Source organism: Buteo buteo, chromosome 13, assembly GCF_964188355.1.
Source record: "Buteo buteo chromosome 13, bButBut1.hap1.1, whole genome shotgun sequence".
Classification (NCBI taxonomy): Eukaryota; Metazoa; Chordata; class Aves; order Accipitriformes; family Accipitridae; genus Buteo; species Buteo buteo.
The window spans coordinates 9,491,867-9,506,413 of NC_134183.1; the positions used below are offsets into that span (position 1 = coordinate 9,491,867).

Here is a 14,547-nt window from a genome sequence, read left to right on the forward strand (position 1 = left end):
ATATGCTAATTCATACAGTAAATTTCACAGTAAATGCCAAGTTCAAAATTAGTCAGCCTGATAATAATTATTCTTAAATTTGGTGTTTGATCAAAAGTATTCAGCAAAACATGCACACAAATAAATGGAAATTTTATTTGTTATAAAGAGAGTAGTAAGTAAAATTATTATAAATAAGGTTAATTTTAAGTACTTAGAGTACTTTATTAAATACTATTTAATTTCATTTTACTGGTTATAGCCAAAGCCTTTGTTATGCAAAAGCAAAGGTGGGAGCACTGACTGTGAGGGGAGTAAAAGTTACCACAAAGTAACTGTGGTTTGTTATTTTCCAAATTGTTTGTACAAAATCTGGCTGAACTTTGTGGATTCCTATTTTATAAACCCAAATATATTTGCTGTGGCCTGCTACAGGCTGCTACTGTCGTAACACATGTTACTCCCTCACTAAGGCCACAGAAGAACGTGGGCCCAATTCTCATTTCTGGCCCATTGGGCCCCTAGAGCCTCTCACTCCCCATCTGGGTTTTTCTGTTTCCCATCACACAGCCTCACAATTGATTCAAGATACATTAACGGTATATTTGGGTTATTTTTATTTCAAACCCAGGAGTACTCAGCCTATGGTCCCAGGGTTGTATGGGTCTCAGAGCAACAATTATCCATCCATCTTCCCAGAAGGGACCTTCCCTATCACACTGACCAGGCACCTTGGGAAGCCTTTGGCCACAGCTTAGGAAAGCCTTTGATTAGGATTTGGCTACCTGGAGAATAATTTGCACCCATCAAGATTGGAGAACTTGTGCAGCCTTTCAGTCTGGACACCATGTATGCATATGTAGAGCTGGAATTAATTGCACAGAGCTCATGGTTTCCAGCACAGTAAATCCCAGCTGTGAGCGATTTACCGTGCAGGATGCAAGGATCTGTGCATCTGAGGAGTCAGGCACTGCACATTGGCTCAGGGTCCTTTCCAGCTGGGAATCCAGGGCAAAGGCCCTGAGGTCTCGTGTCTGAATATGTCCCTGTCCCACCACTCATGGGAAAGAGGTAACGGAGGTGAGCTGCACTGACCGCGCTGGTGGCAGCAGAGCTGCCCTGGGTGTCCTCATTCCAGGCACAGAGATGTTTTTTTCCACTTGCGTGCACCGCATGATCCGCATACAGTAAATCCACACAGGCAAACTAACAGAAACCGTGTGTGCAAGATAGGTCTCATCTTTTGAAGTGGAGGGTGTACAGAATTTCACCACTCTCCTGTCCTCCAGCATCTTAGTTCCAACATGCTTCATGCATCCAAAAGGAACAATGCTCTGGCACGATAAAACTGATGATAAAGTGGAGCAGATACACTGTAAGAACAAAGGCAGCAAATTCTACCTTTGTGAGGGTTTTTTGACTCCACGAAATCAAGTGAAAACAAGTACAAATAAAACTTTCATTTAAAAAATTGGATTTTGCATACTAAAACTCAGCAAACCTGAGTTGTATTCCTGTCAGTGAACACTATAATCCCGCTCACCACCAGGGAACAGTTCTCTGGTTTGCACTAAAAATACGCCCAATATCAGTCAGTTATCTGCAATTAAAAAAATCCATTCCTACTGCTTAAGCCACCTAAATATGGGCATTAAAAAAAAGAAAGAGGATTCAATAAAGAGAACAGGCAAGAGATAGCACCCTCCCCCCCCGCTTCCTGTAAATCAGCGTAGCACTGTTGCTCGCAAAAAAATCTAGACTAACTTTACAACGCTCAAATATCTGCCTGGTTTAGTATTTAGGTCTTAACTGCAGAGCACTTTAGTGTCAGCGAGGCAATGAATACAGCATCATATAATTAAATGTATTCACAAGGAAAGTAGTGTGGAGAGTAAAAAAAAGATGATCATCAACCTCTGAACAAGGTTTTTTAATACAGTCAGCACTTTTCACCTAATAAAATATCACAAAACACATTTATCCAGGAGGGACCTCTCCAAAAATAGGAGATTGGATTTAGACTGGGTAAAACAACTCCTACATCATTTCCTTGGGACATTTCATCTGGTGAGACGGCACATCATACCTGAGAGGACAGCCTCCCACAGGCAGCCTGTAATGGAGTACCAGCAACATAACCATGCACAGTTCAAAAAACATGATGGAGGTCAGGGTTCAGCTAAATTGGATGGGTGTGCAGAGCTCGGCCAGCCCCAGCAGTTGGCTACATATGGGCAAGATACGTAAACAAGCTTCTAATTCTGCTCACAGTGGAGCTGGTGAGATTGTTTATGGAGTAGATATTTCAGGTGGAAGTGAAAAGGTCTTTAATACATGGGTTTAGATTTAGTTAATGGGAAGATATATTATCAAGGCAGGTCAATCATGTCTATATCAGGAGGATTACTAATATACATTATGGGGCCAGCTGGATAACCAAGTCCTCTGTTTAGTTAAAGCAATTTAAATCTGGAATAGGGCCACTTCAGATTTATTCAGGTGAGGCAGGGAGTAGGCTCTCTGAATATTTTAAACTTAACTCTGGGGAAGCTATAAAGAGTCAAACATCTGTGGGGCTTATTGCTCTTACTATAATCAACTTTGATCAGCTGCTATTCTAAAATGCTCCAAAAAACATGGCCATATCACAATTAAATGTTCCAAAAGGTAAAATGGCTCAGGCATAACGTGCATTATTTCAAGTTAGTGGAAAGTATTTACATGCCTGAGAAATATATACTTGGTACATGTGCTCTTCATGATGTACTCAACAGCCTACTTGTGTCCAAACCGTGGGACAGAAGCTAGCTAAGTATGTCCAAATATTAAACCACAGTCCTTGAATACGACTGGTAAAGACAAAAAAAGCTGTTTTCTTCTGCTTTTTTAAATGGAGGTGTCTGAATTGGAGTTATCACTATGGTAAAGGAAAGATTTTAACACAGTATGTGCAGTTCCATCATTTTCTTTCCCAGATTTGGGCAGAATAGATCAGTGGCTAACAGAAGCCTGAGCCATTTGGAAATACGGAGAAGCATTTCAGTGCAGTGTACTTCAGAGTAAGAAATCAGAGCTGGCTATGACAATTCTGCCCCAGCTATTTTATGGGAGTATCTTCGTCCAGAGATGGTTTCTGTTCACATAGCCTGAGTGGCACAGTCCAAGATCTACCTTATAGAACAATTGTGGCCTCCTGACGTTTTTGCAATAGTAAATTTGGACTCTGGCTGACAAGTCTGAACAGTTCTTCAAAAAGGACATTGCAAAAACGGGAAATAAAAGGTATCATTTATACTTTCAGACTCTATGACATCCTCTGGCAAGAAGATCCACAGTTTAATTATAAATACAAAGGAGAAAAATTATCTTTATTTGTTTGCTTCAAATTCACTGCCTGATTTTTAATTGGGAAACTTCTTATACTGTGATAAATAGCAAACATGTATTCCTTCTTCCCCTTCCTCCATGGTGTATGAGACCTCTCACATATCTACCCTCAGTGACCCCTTTTCTAAGCAAAATCATCCCACTCTCTTATTCTCATTTTATGGGAGCCATTTCACAATTTAATTACGCATTCTGTGAAAAGCACTATCTTTGTCTTTAAACCCGCTGTGCAATCATTTAATTGGTTGCCCCTTGTTCCTGTGTTATTAGAAATAGTAAATAACCATTCCTTGTTCATGTTCTATGCACCATCCACAGTTCCATAGATCTCTATCGTATCCCTCCTCAGCCATCTGTTTTCTGAGTTCTAGCTTATCGAGTAACTCTTTGTATAGAAGCTATTCCATATAAAAGATGATCTTTGTCACCATTCGCTACTTCCATTGTATCCTTTGTAAGCAGGAATCAGTCAAACTGTATGCAGTAATTTGAGATTTAGATATATTATGGATTTATACAATACCACAAAAATGGTTTTTCCATCCTGTTTTGTTCTCTTCCTGATCATTCTAACTATTATATCTGGTGCTCTGGGTTCGTTTGTTTTTTCACTGGTGCTGAGCACTCATTTGAGTTTTTCAGAAAACTATCCGCTGTGATTGCCTGATCTCTTTCCCTGAATGGTATGAGTTAAATTAGAACTCCCCTTTTGTGTATTTACTTAACGTTATTTTCCCATTGTCTATTACTCTGCATTTCTGAACACTGAATTTCAACCTACCCAGTTACATGAAACCTTTCCTCAAATTCGTTTCTAGCTTTATATTTGACAATCCCAGTATTTTTGCATTATTTCCAAACTTTCTTTTAGAATTCTTCTACAGCTGTACTATACAATTAAGGATAATATCCAAGCATAGTCTCAAATTTAAACTTCCCTACCATGCACACTGTCTGCATTCACCAGTCTGGTCACTAGCTGAGACCTACATCTTTCTGTAGCAGAAGCTGCCAAACAAGTTCAGTACCTCAGTCCATGCCTGAACTCTTGTTCACACAGACTGGACGGACTGAGTCCAGGAGGAGTTAAATGTGCTGTACACAGCAGGTATCCTCAGCTGGTCTCTTGCTAAGAGCACTGAAGCCACAGAAGCAGCGATGTGGATGGAAAATATGCAGGTATGGGGCTGATGATGCTAACACCTGCGGCTGACCTTGGTTCTGAGCTGCATGAGCACATGTGAAAGGATCAAAGCAAAAAAAAGAAAGCATCTAAAAAAGAAAAGATATTCTATGGGATGAAATGAATAACATTCACTGTCAACTTTAAGCTAATGGGGTTTGCAATGTACCTTCTGAAAAGCTGGTAAATAACCTGGCAGTTGTACACAGGCAGATAAACAGAGACCCCCTTCAGACTTTCACAGATTTTCCCCAAACCAAAAACCTAAAGCAAGAGAGTCCAAGATCTGGTAAAATTTCTGTTGCTCTTTGTCATAAGAAAACACACCAGGATTTTCCATTTATACAGTCTGATTGTAAAGGATAAAGTCTTCTCCTTTGACAGTATTGTTAGACTGAAAATAAAATGAAAAACTAACCTGTGACTTAAATCCTATACTTAGGTGGTTTTAATGAAGCCAGTTTGCAATTTGAACTACCAGGAGAGTCAGCTACCAACACTTTTATGCATAGATCCACAGACAGTGTGGATAAAGCTATATACATTTAGAAGCTTAATAGATGAAGAGAGACACTGCTATTGGCAAGCAGTTTATTCCTCTGCAAAATTCAGATCAAATAACTCAGTCTGAACAGAATATTGAGCTCCACTGATTCTGAATGAGGCTACAGGAATGGAAATGCAATTTGACATAGCCACATTGCCAATTAAGGATAAAATACAGGAAATATGTCAACTAGCAACAAAGGCAGAGGCATGCAGGCTTTCTATGTGAAGTTGGTTCCTTTGGACCCACTTACAAAAACTTTGGAGTTATTCAGGTAAATAAAACTGCAGCAGAGCCCAGAAGTAAAAGTAAATATAAGAAGAAAGAGGAGGAGACCTGGGACTTGCCCACAGTTCTTATCAAATTACAGACACTGTGTGTGAGTGAATAAGTTCTCATTAGTAGAGGCAGTCACTGAGACAAACTTCACTCCTGTATATCTGGGACAATCCTACCGAAGCTAGCAGTTGTGTTCAGGTAAACTTGGGCTGATAAAGTAGAATTTGAGCTGCCACAGACAATTTCTGGAGCTTGCACATTGATAAGAGAATGAGCAAACAAAATGAAATAGAAGTGGTTCATGAAAGGGTCTGAAAAATTCCATTGAATTCAAAGAAAGGGATGCAGTTTCGACAACTGAGGGAGACCCACTGTGTCTTGTGCATCTAGTGACCATGTTAAATACTCTGGTTCGTCTGCTCAAAAGCATACAACAAATGCCCTGAAGCGAGAGGAGACCCTTCATTATGGCTCATTCAGCCAGGTGCTGACATGAACACTGTCAGGGTTTAGGAAAACACAGGCTCCTAAACGCTGTGGCTGCTGGTGCTCCAGCAGAAATGTCTAATTGGTCAATAGGAGCTCCAGGGGGAGAACACCAACAAGCCTAACAGGCAGCAAGCACCTGGTTCATTGATATAAAAATCAATAGGGGAGTGGCTTAGTCTGAAAGCCTGGGAATACGCAGGTGGCCTCCCCATAATGATCTTCCCTGTTGGGATCTGAATGTAGGATATCTTCCGTAATAAAGCAGAGCCAGAAGAATCCATTTGTGAGTTGTTATTGAAATACCAGTTTTAGCCCACCTCCAGTTTCTTTGCATTGAGGTGATGTTCATTGTTTCCTAGTCTACCTGCAGCAGGGCCAGCTCAGAAGTGGATCGGCTTTTCAGCAAGGCACCTGCCATTTAAGAAAGATGCAGTACCATCTCAGTGGCTTGCAATGCTTATGAAGGGTGCTGTTCCAAAAGCGCTGAGTACCTGTGCTGTTTGTCCCCAGAAATAGTCCTACAGGGACTTTGAAATGGATCACACAGCCACGCCACCAAGCTTGACCTGAAGCAATGGTTTGTGACGGTAAAATGGTAAAATGGCTCAGTCTGCCAGCAAATTTGCCAGTCACTGCTGATAGAAATGGGGTTTGTGATGCACATACTGATCCACGGGGAGCTGGACTGAGACCAAAGTCATTTCATGCAGGCCACTGCACAGCCAAGAGAAGATAATTTTCAATCTGTACTGACCTGGCCTGGATGAAACCTAGTAGCCTTGGGATGCAAAACTTTATAGTCTGTTATTAGTCCCAATCGCCTACAAAAAAATAAAAGTACAGCCATTTTATGGGCATAAATATGTACTTTTTTATGCATAGAGAAGTGGGTAAGAAAATTCAGAGGTCATCAATGAAAAGTGGTATCAAGATGCAATTCAGAGGTAGTTTTCTTCTGGTCTATGAATATGCAAAAATCCTGATAGGTACAAATGATCCCTGATCAGCTCTGTTTACGTGAGGAAGGTACCAAAACACTGGGCATGAGATGTTTTGATTTATGTTAATAAGCTCAGACCTTCCAACATGTAGCCCAGCTGACAGAAAAACTTCTGTACAACTAGAAATAGACAGTTTAATTACAAGAACAATTTTCCAGCTCACTCTTAACTAGGCTGTATGGAACAGTGTGGGTTTTGTTGCCTGCTTGAGATCCACTTGTTGTTCCACATCCACTTGTGAAGTAATCTGTAAGCTTAAAAAAATTATCAGAAGAATTTTCTGATTTATCTCCATCTAGAAGACACCAAGAAAATGCAAGTTCGAAGGACAGTGCATTCCTCAGAGACCAGAACCAGGAAAGGGGGATCTAGGATGCATCCATAGTTAGTATAGAGGACCTGATTGTATTATTGTGACTGATTGTCTCACAATTACTAGCATTTTCATCTTTATCCACTTTTCCACATCAATATAATTCTTAACTTTTCCCATCATGGTTTCCCAGGGCACAGTTACATCTTCCATTTTTCAAAAGTTATTTTAGTTGAATTTCCCATATCCATGTCTTTTACTTTACCCCCAGACCTAAAACTCACATTGACATCTGTTATCAAAGAGACTGCATTTCCTTCTTGCTGACTTTGACAAAATTAACTTCTCAAAACTGTGCAGAACACTTTGAAACTGGCAGGTCTTTTTGCCGTTTCTTCAGCTGCATCTGACTACTCTCTTTGTATTCAAGCAGGGATTTTGCCTCTTGCGCTCCTTGTGAATTTGGGGTCCCTGAGCCCATCTGAATGTCCTTTGCTAGCTAAAGTGTCACAGGAGTCCTGACAGAGAAACAGTGTTACTGCAGTGGTGGGGTAGGAAAGGCTGGCAGACTAAGGATAGAAATCTGTGGAAAACAAGGCTCTTTTAGCTCCACTACTTTTAGGACAACTTGTTTTACTTTTATTATTAATTAATAATTCACTCACTGCCAGGTAGAGCCTACGCTTGAACTCACATTCACGGTATGGATGCCTTTTTGCATACCCATTGCCACTACTGCTAGCCATACACAATGGGTTTGAGACATTGGATTATGAATACAAATAGGAAACCAATGAGAAGAAAATGCATCTTCCCTGTGCATCTAGGTAATTCAGGAAATGAGACGGGGGAAGCTATTGCTGTTGCCTGTAATACTCCAGTTAATTGGGCAACTGCTGTGCCAGAAAACCTTTTCCCCACCTACAGCAAGTAAAATTTATACTGGTGGTTGGTAACAAGAACATCTTGATAAAATGGTTGAATTTATTTTATACCTATAAATGAAAAGAGCTCTTAACAAAGGGGGGTAACTGATATGCTTGGTAAATCAAGGATAAAAGGACACAGGCTCTATTGAAGATTTTTTCCCCTCGTCTTTTCTTTTTAAACCTTTTGATGAGGTGCCCTGTTGCTCTGAGATGAGCTTCCACTGAAGTACTTTTGGAATTATCTCAAAGAGAAACAGATCATTTAAATGAGTTAAAGCCCCCCAAACAGATCCACTATCTCCAACCTCAGGTTCATTTTTTGTATCAAGAATTTTGTGAAATTTATAAAGTAACTTTACTACTGAACCAGGGGCTTATAAGACAAAGAAGTCTCATTCATTTTTTCCCGCTTCCTTCTGAAGTGGTGAAGGATGATACATTTAGAATAAAGATGAAAGCAAATATGTAGAAGAGAGGGAATATTCTGATAAATTTGTATTTATCAACCTTGAGTGTTTAGAAAACACCTACAGGCAATGATTCTTCAAATTCCTCCAGTCCTACCTGGGATTTCAGTCCTTCAGGGAAAATTCAATTGAAGATAAGATAAGGTGCTCCTTTCTATTTACTTTTTTTTCTCTTTTAGACAACAGAGAGAATTTTAAAGGTGTAGGACAGGAGAGCAGGATTCAATTTTTTTTAAATATATAGAGAAAGATTGTTTCTTCTCTCCTGTATGTTTTCTTCAGGGAAAAAGAGATATTGTATGCACCAGAAGGAAGTCAGTCGTGGCTGGAATACTCAACAGACTAGACCTGTAAGTTCCTTATGACCTCTATAGATAACACAAAAGTATGGCCCTCCTCATTTCTATGGAAGGGTAAACTGGTCATTTTATTCATTAAGTAGGCATGGGGCAGACTAAGACTGGCCTGAGACTGTGTGTGTGTGGGTGTTTGTACTGACTGAGAGATTATCTGTTACAAAGTTTGTTATACATTTGCTATGCATTTGAATATGTTTATAATACTATAATATACATTTATTTTTACTAAATGCTCGAGCTACTCTTTATTGTGTGTTACAGGGGCTGACTTTTACTCCAATGTGCAGGCATGTACATGTAAACCTTGGAAGCAATTTGCACCTCTGTGGTACAGAAAGCATTATGTTGAGAAACTCTGTCATGCTAGACAAAATTATGGACTTCTAGACCCAGATTAAGCCTGTGTTTCAGTCCTTAAGCGCACAGGTTCCCACTAAGCTCAGCTGGAGACATATATACATGAGCACTTATATAAGGATATATTTGAAAGGCATTATTTTATTATGTTTTTAAAATGCAATTTTGATGCAACGTCAACAGAAGATGCAAATGGCTATAGATGCACAGTACTGGGATATATCTTGGGAAGTCTTAGGGAATCCAAGTAACATTCCAAAAGCTGAAAAATCTTCTAGTAAGAGGTCATCACTGCTGTAGTTTCCATACTTTCCTGTACTGTGAGTGGCTTGTATGGGATCTACCAATATAGTCAAGGAATAGAAAAATGTCAAAATGGATTCTTTCATTTTGGTGATGAAGTGCTAGCTTTGCTTGGCAGCATGCAAGGTTCAATAAAAGCAGACAGGTCTTCAAAAAATTGCAGCATAAATAGATGAACTCTTTAAAGTAATATAAGTTCTGTCATCCAGATGTGAAATATAGACCTAAGTGCCCGCCGAAGTAAAAGCTGACCGCACATTCCATAGATAAGTGTTAAAGTTTTCTCAATGTCTTGGGCTGAGAAATGTTTTAACAACATATCTCCTTGCCACAATAGACAGAATGAAAGCATTTGAAGTTAAATCCATTTTTCAAAGGAAGAAAACAAAGCATCCATAAAGAAACAAAGGCATATCACAGGATGAGGTCTCTAGATAGCTACTGTCTTCAGGAAAGTTGCAATTAGCTGTGCAATGGAGAAGGTGAACTTAGTTGTATTTCAATAGCATTTACAATTATTTCAGTAGCCAGAACGCTGATAGGTATGTGCAGGGGGTTGTTTTCAAGATTTCCTTGTGAGACAGAAGGTCAGGATTCCTGTGGTCTCCTGTCATATTTAATTCATATCCTCTGGCCTTCTTCACCACATTTATTGAATTACAGGAATAAAGTTCAATGAACCAAAAACAAAAGAAGAGAGGACAGGGCAAATCCTGATTTCTTTTACGTCCCTACCGTACAACTGACTTCAGCGGGCCTGTAAGAGAGCATCTTAAAGCAGAATTTGGAAGGAGGGGGAGGTACAAGTCAGTATAACCCTCTCACCACCCCCATAATTGCATCCAAGTAATTTATTGCAAGGAGCGACTATTTGCATGTGGGAGTAAGGATCCAATTTCTACCAGTCAAGAATCTCCCTGTATACTTTTTAAGGCTAATCTTTGTGTACTCCCTGTGTGTGTTTATCAGATTCCTTCTTGCCACAAATGAGATGGCAGTAGAATGGCTTTTCAAAACCATTCTTCAGAAAAGCATTCCTGGCAATTACTTCGTATGTGTGCTAAGAGGTAATCCTCAAATATGTTAAAAATACCAGTTTCAGGGAAGTGCCCTATTGGCATGCTTATAATGACGATTCCCTGCAATTACCTTAATTAAACTGATACAACCTTCATTCTCCCTTCACAAGTGAGATGCAATAAACACAGGTTTTCCAACAGGCCTGCAGTGTGGACTTTACTACTGGAGTAGCTCTAGACATGCTCTCTGATATTGGGGAAGAAGATTTTGTTGTGTCTCCTCCACTCCTATTACCCTATTTTTATTGTCCTGTATGCTGCCTTCAAGAACTGGGCTGTTTCAGGTATAATTGTGGATCACTCAGATTTCTCAGCTACCTCTTCAGTCAAATCTACAAATAGTGTCTGCACTGTGGTTTAGACACTCATACAGTTAAAATAGTGCAATCCCCTAGTGTGAGCTGTCATATCAGAACCTCACACAAATAACCTCTACTGGTACCCAATAACATCTTTATAACAGTGCAGTTTGTTTTCAGAGCTAGGTATGCGCAAATCTGGTTGTTGAGTCTGACCCAAAATATTAATCAAAAAAAAAAAAGACATAAAATGTTTTCAAATTCTATCCAAAACTGCAAGCTCACCAATATTTAGCTTTGGCATTTGAATTTTTGGAAATGTCACAGCTAATAAATAATGTATTATTTTCTGAGCTACAATGTAAATTTTTCTTTTAAAATTTGAATCTGCTTAACTTCCAAAAATTAAGTGCTCTGCTCACGTACATGTCAACCTATGGGATGGCTGCCTTTCCACTTAATACATTTAATAAAGGTGACCAGATGCTTTGTGTTTTTAATGGCTTGTTCTGCATCCCTACAAAATGTCCCTGTTTTGGCTGCGATTGCAGATGATTCATTCTGAAACCCAGCCCAGCTGCCCTGACACAGCCGAGGCAGGGCATAGTTAAAAAACAAGCCATCTGTGCAAAAGAAGTGTGCTGGAGGAGTGCTTTGTCAGGAAAAGACTGTCATTTCTTGGCCCCTATGTTTTCTAGGCATCCGTAACCCAAAAGTCCCATGGGTCCAACCTCTCTGCCTTTGCAGTTAAATTTTGCAGTTATATACCATGTCCCAAGATATTCTCTTCCTTCCCCCTTACTTAGAAACCCTTCAGCCTGCTTTGCTATATAAGATCGTGTGTAGATCAAATGTTTCTGTAAAATGTAAGACGTTGCTCCCACTTTCATTCTTTCCAATCGCATGGCAAAACTCCTGACCCTGTAGCTGCATCAGCGAAGCCTCATGCTAGAAAAAGCAAGAGGGATTCATTTATGGCTTTTCTGAATAATTAGCTCTGCCCAGTTCTGTACTAGCATCACTCTATTATCAGTACTGCCAAAAGAGACATCCTGCATTCATGGACAGTCACGCCGCTTGCTTGCAGGCTAGCCGAATTCAAGGGCAAAATTCTACCCGCAGGCAAAGCTCCCCATTGCCTCAGCAAGAGGCAGGCATGCATATTTGAAGGCAAAGTCTGGTCTTGAATGTGTCACTGAAATAAGCTACTTCAAGCCTTGAGAGGGTTCTGGCCCCACAGCATCTTTCACATGACCTGCAGGCTGCATCGTGAAGCAGTGCTGACACCTTCTCCCTGCCCAGAGGATGGAGCATACAGCAAGAGCAGCTCAGCAGGACACTGCCATTCCAGGGTAGGAAGTAAAGGTTCCTGTCAAGTTTTCTTTACAGCCTATGTTCTCTAGCATTTGAAAGAACCATTGCAACTCAAGTCATCTGGCATGCATACGAATGACAAATATGCTTCAGAGGCAATAAATTAGCAATTTCAAGGCTTTACTTCCCCTCATGGACTAATTGTCAGAGATTATAGTATATTATAAGAGAGCAATGATACTAATGCCTAAATATGCTTCAGTGATTATAGAGCTATCCTCAATAACCAAGCTGTTTAAATGTCAATGCAAGAAAGCTCTTTATTATGAGATTAAATATTATTTTGAAGCAATGCAATAGGAACTTCCCAGGCTTCATGCCTGCAATAATACTGTCTTGGAGCAATATATATTGGACAAACTATGCTTTTTAAAAAATGTGTACAGTAAAGGGTCCCAAAGTATTTTTGTGCCGCAAACTTGAACCGCATTCCTTGTAAGAAAGAGGATCTTGGTATCTTTTCCCTTTGCATTTGTTACTAACATGCTGCTGCCTTTGTTCTTTCCTCCACTTTATATTAATACTTGTGTATCACTACTGTATAGAGAAGATAAAGTCTTGTTTTCTGTTAGTGTGAGTGAGTGCAGAATCAAACCTCAAAGCCTTTTTCTTCTTTTTTTTACATCTCTAAGTACTAGTGTTTGCACAGATGCTTTTGACAGTCCTACCCCTCACACCTAAATAAATCTGTTTATACCTGTCATTGAGAGAACCCCTGAAAATTAGACAGAAGCTCCAACTTTCAGGTTCAGCTGTTGACAAGCAGCAGAGAACAGAAATGTCTTTAAGCCATAACTCCAGTTCCACAGTTCGGGACATGACAGTTGGTGATCATGAACTCAGGTGTGGATTTAAAAGGGAGGGAGGCTAAAAAGTCTTTAGCATCCCACTGATCTCATAGAGGACTCCCATACTATGGATCTTGTCACACAGCTGTGCAGCCTTTCCCTATAGATGACAGCAATGTATGTCCCTGCAGAATACCACAACGTTTTTTTTCTAGAAAACCCTAAACACTGCCGTGGGTGCTGATGGTAGGACATGGCTGCTCTGCTGTCCAGATCCAACATGCCATTCCCATCCCATTGTTTCTAAAGCTACCTGGTATGATGTCCACCATGTTTCATAAATGCAAGTCAAAAGAGCTATAACATGGTCAAAGACCACATCTCATGTTCTCTAGTATTTGAAGATATTTATTCATCTCACTTTGAAGCTGTAACTTAAAACAATAGAGGGTAAAACTCATCTAGGAGGCTGCATATTTTAGTTGGCTGCTAAATGTTAGGGGAAGTTCTAAAAATATTGGGAATGTCTTTGAATCTGAAGCTTGATTTCTAGTAAACTTACTAATTATTACTAATAATTACTATAATAGTATAGGAAACATATAGATAAGCCTGTGGGGACAGATCATGTAAAATAAAGACACAAATTACAGAAAGACAACTGCTAATGAAGTTGTGGTGGAATTCTCTCTTGAAAATAAATTTTTTTCTTTAGGAAGTATTGTTTCTTAAACATAGCCTGCAGATCTCTTCCATGGTATGCTCCTGAAGTAAAGAGGTGCTTCATATATGGATGACCAGGGAATTTACTAGCAAGACTTCCATTATGCCCAGCTGTAGCAGGACTGGACACCTGGATCCATGTCCTAATACTTTCTGCTGCAACCTGACAATTGTTAATTCTGAATTTTTGTTGTTTCATCTTGGCTGATTTCTTCAGCCATTTTATATCTCATCTATAAAATGTAACACTTGTTTACCTCAGAATGTCTGAAGCTCTTTCTGACGCTCAGGTAAAAGACACCTGCCATATATGCGCAGAAAAGACATAAATTGCTCTATCATTTGTAACATTCTAAAAGATCTTCATCTATTAATATCACAGTATGACTGACAAGGAACATGCTGAAAGGCCATGAGAATTCTTTTTCTGCTCTTCCAGGCAGACAATAATCTGACATCTTTTTTGTGATGTCTTGACTTAGAATATACGATGGGAAACCGTGTCTTTATCCTTGTAACAGTAATAAACTTACAATACTGATGTTAAGTAAATAACCATAAGTAATAAGTTGACACCGATCAAAAGAGAATTATGTGGACTTATAATAGAATGGGGAAAAATTACCTGCATTTGGCCACTTTTATGCAAATATTATTTGAAATCAGACTAAAATGCTCTTTAATTTTTTGC

General features: G+C 39.5%; 1 protein-coding gene across 2 annotated transcripts in view; it reads right to left on the reverse strand.

Annotated features, from left to right (window-relative positions):
- MEGF11 (multiple EGF like domains 11) overlaps positions 1-14,547 on the reverse strand; it is a 210,669-nt gene that overhangs the window by 67,212 nt on the left and 128,910 nt on the right. The gene's annotated exons all lie outside the window — the stretch shown is intronic.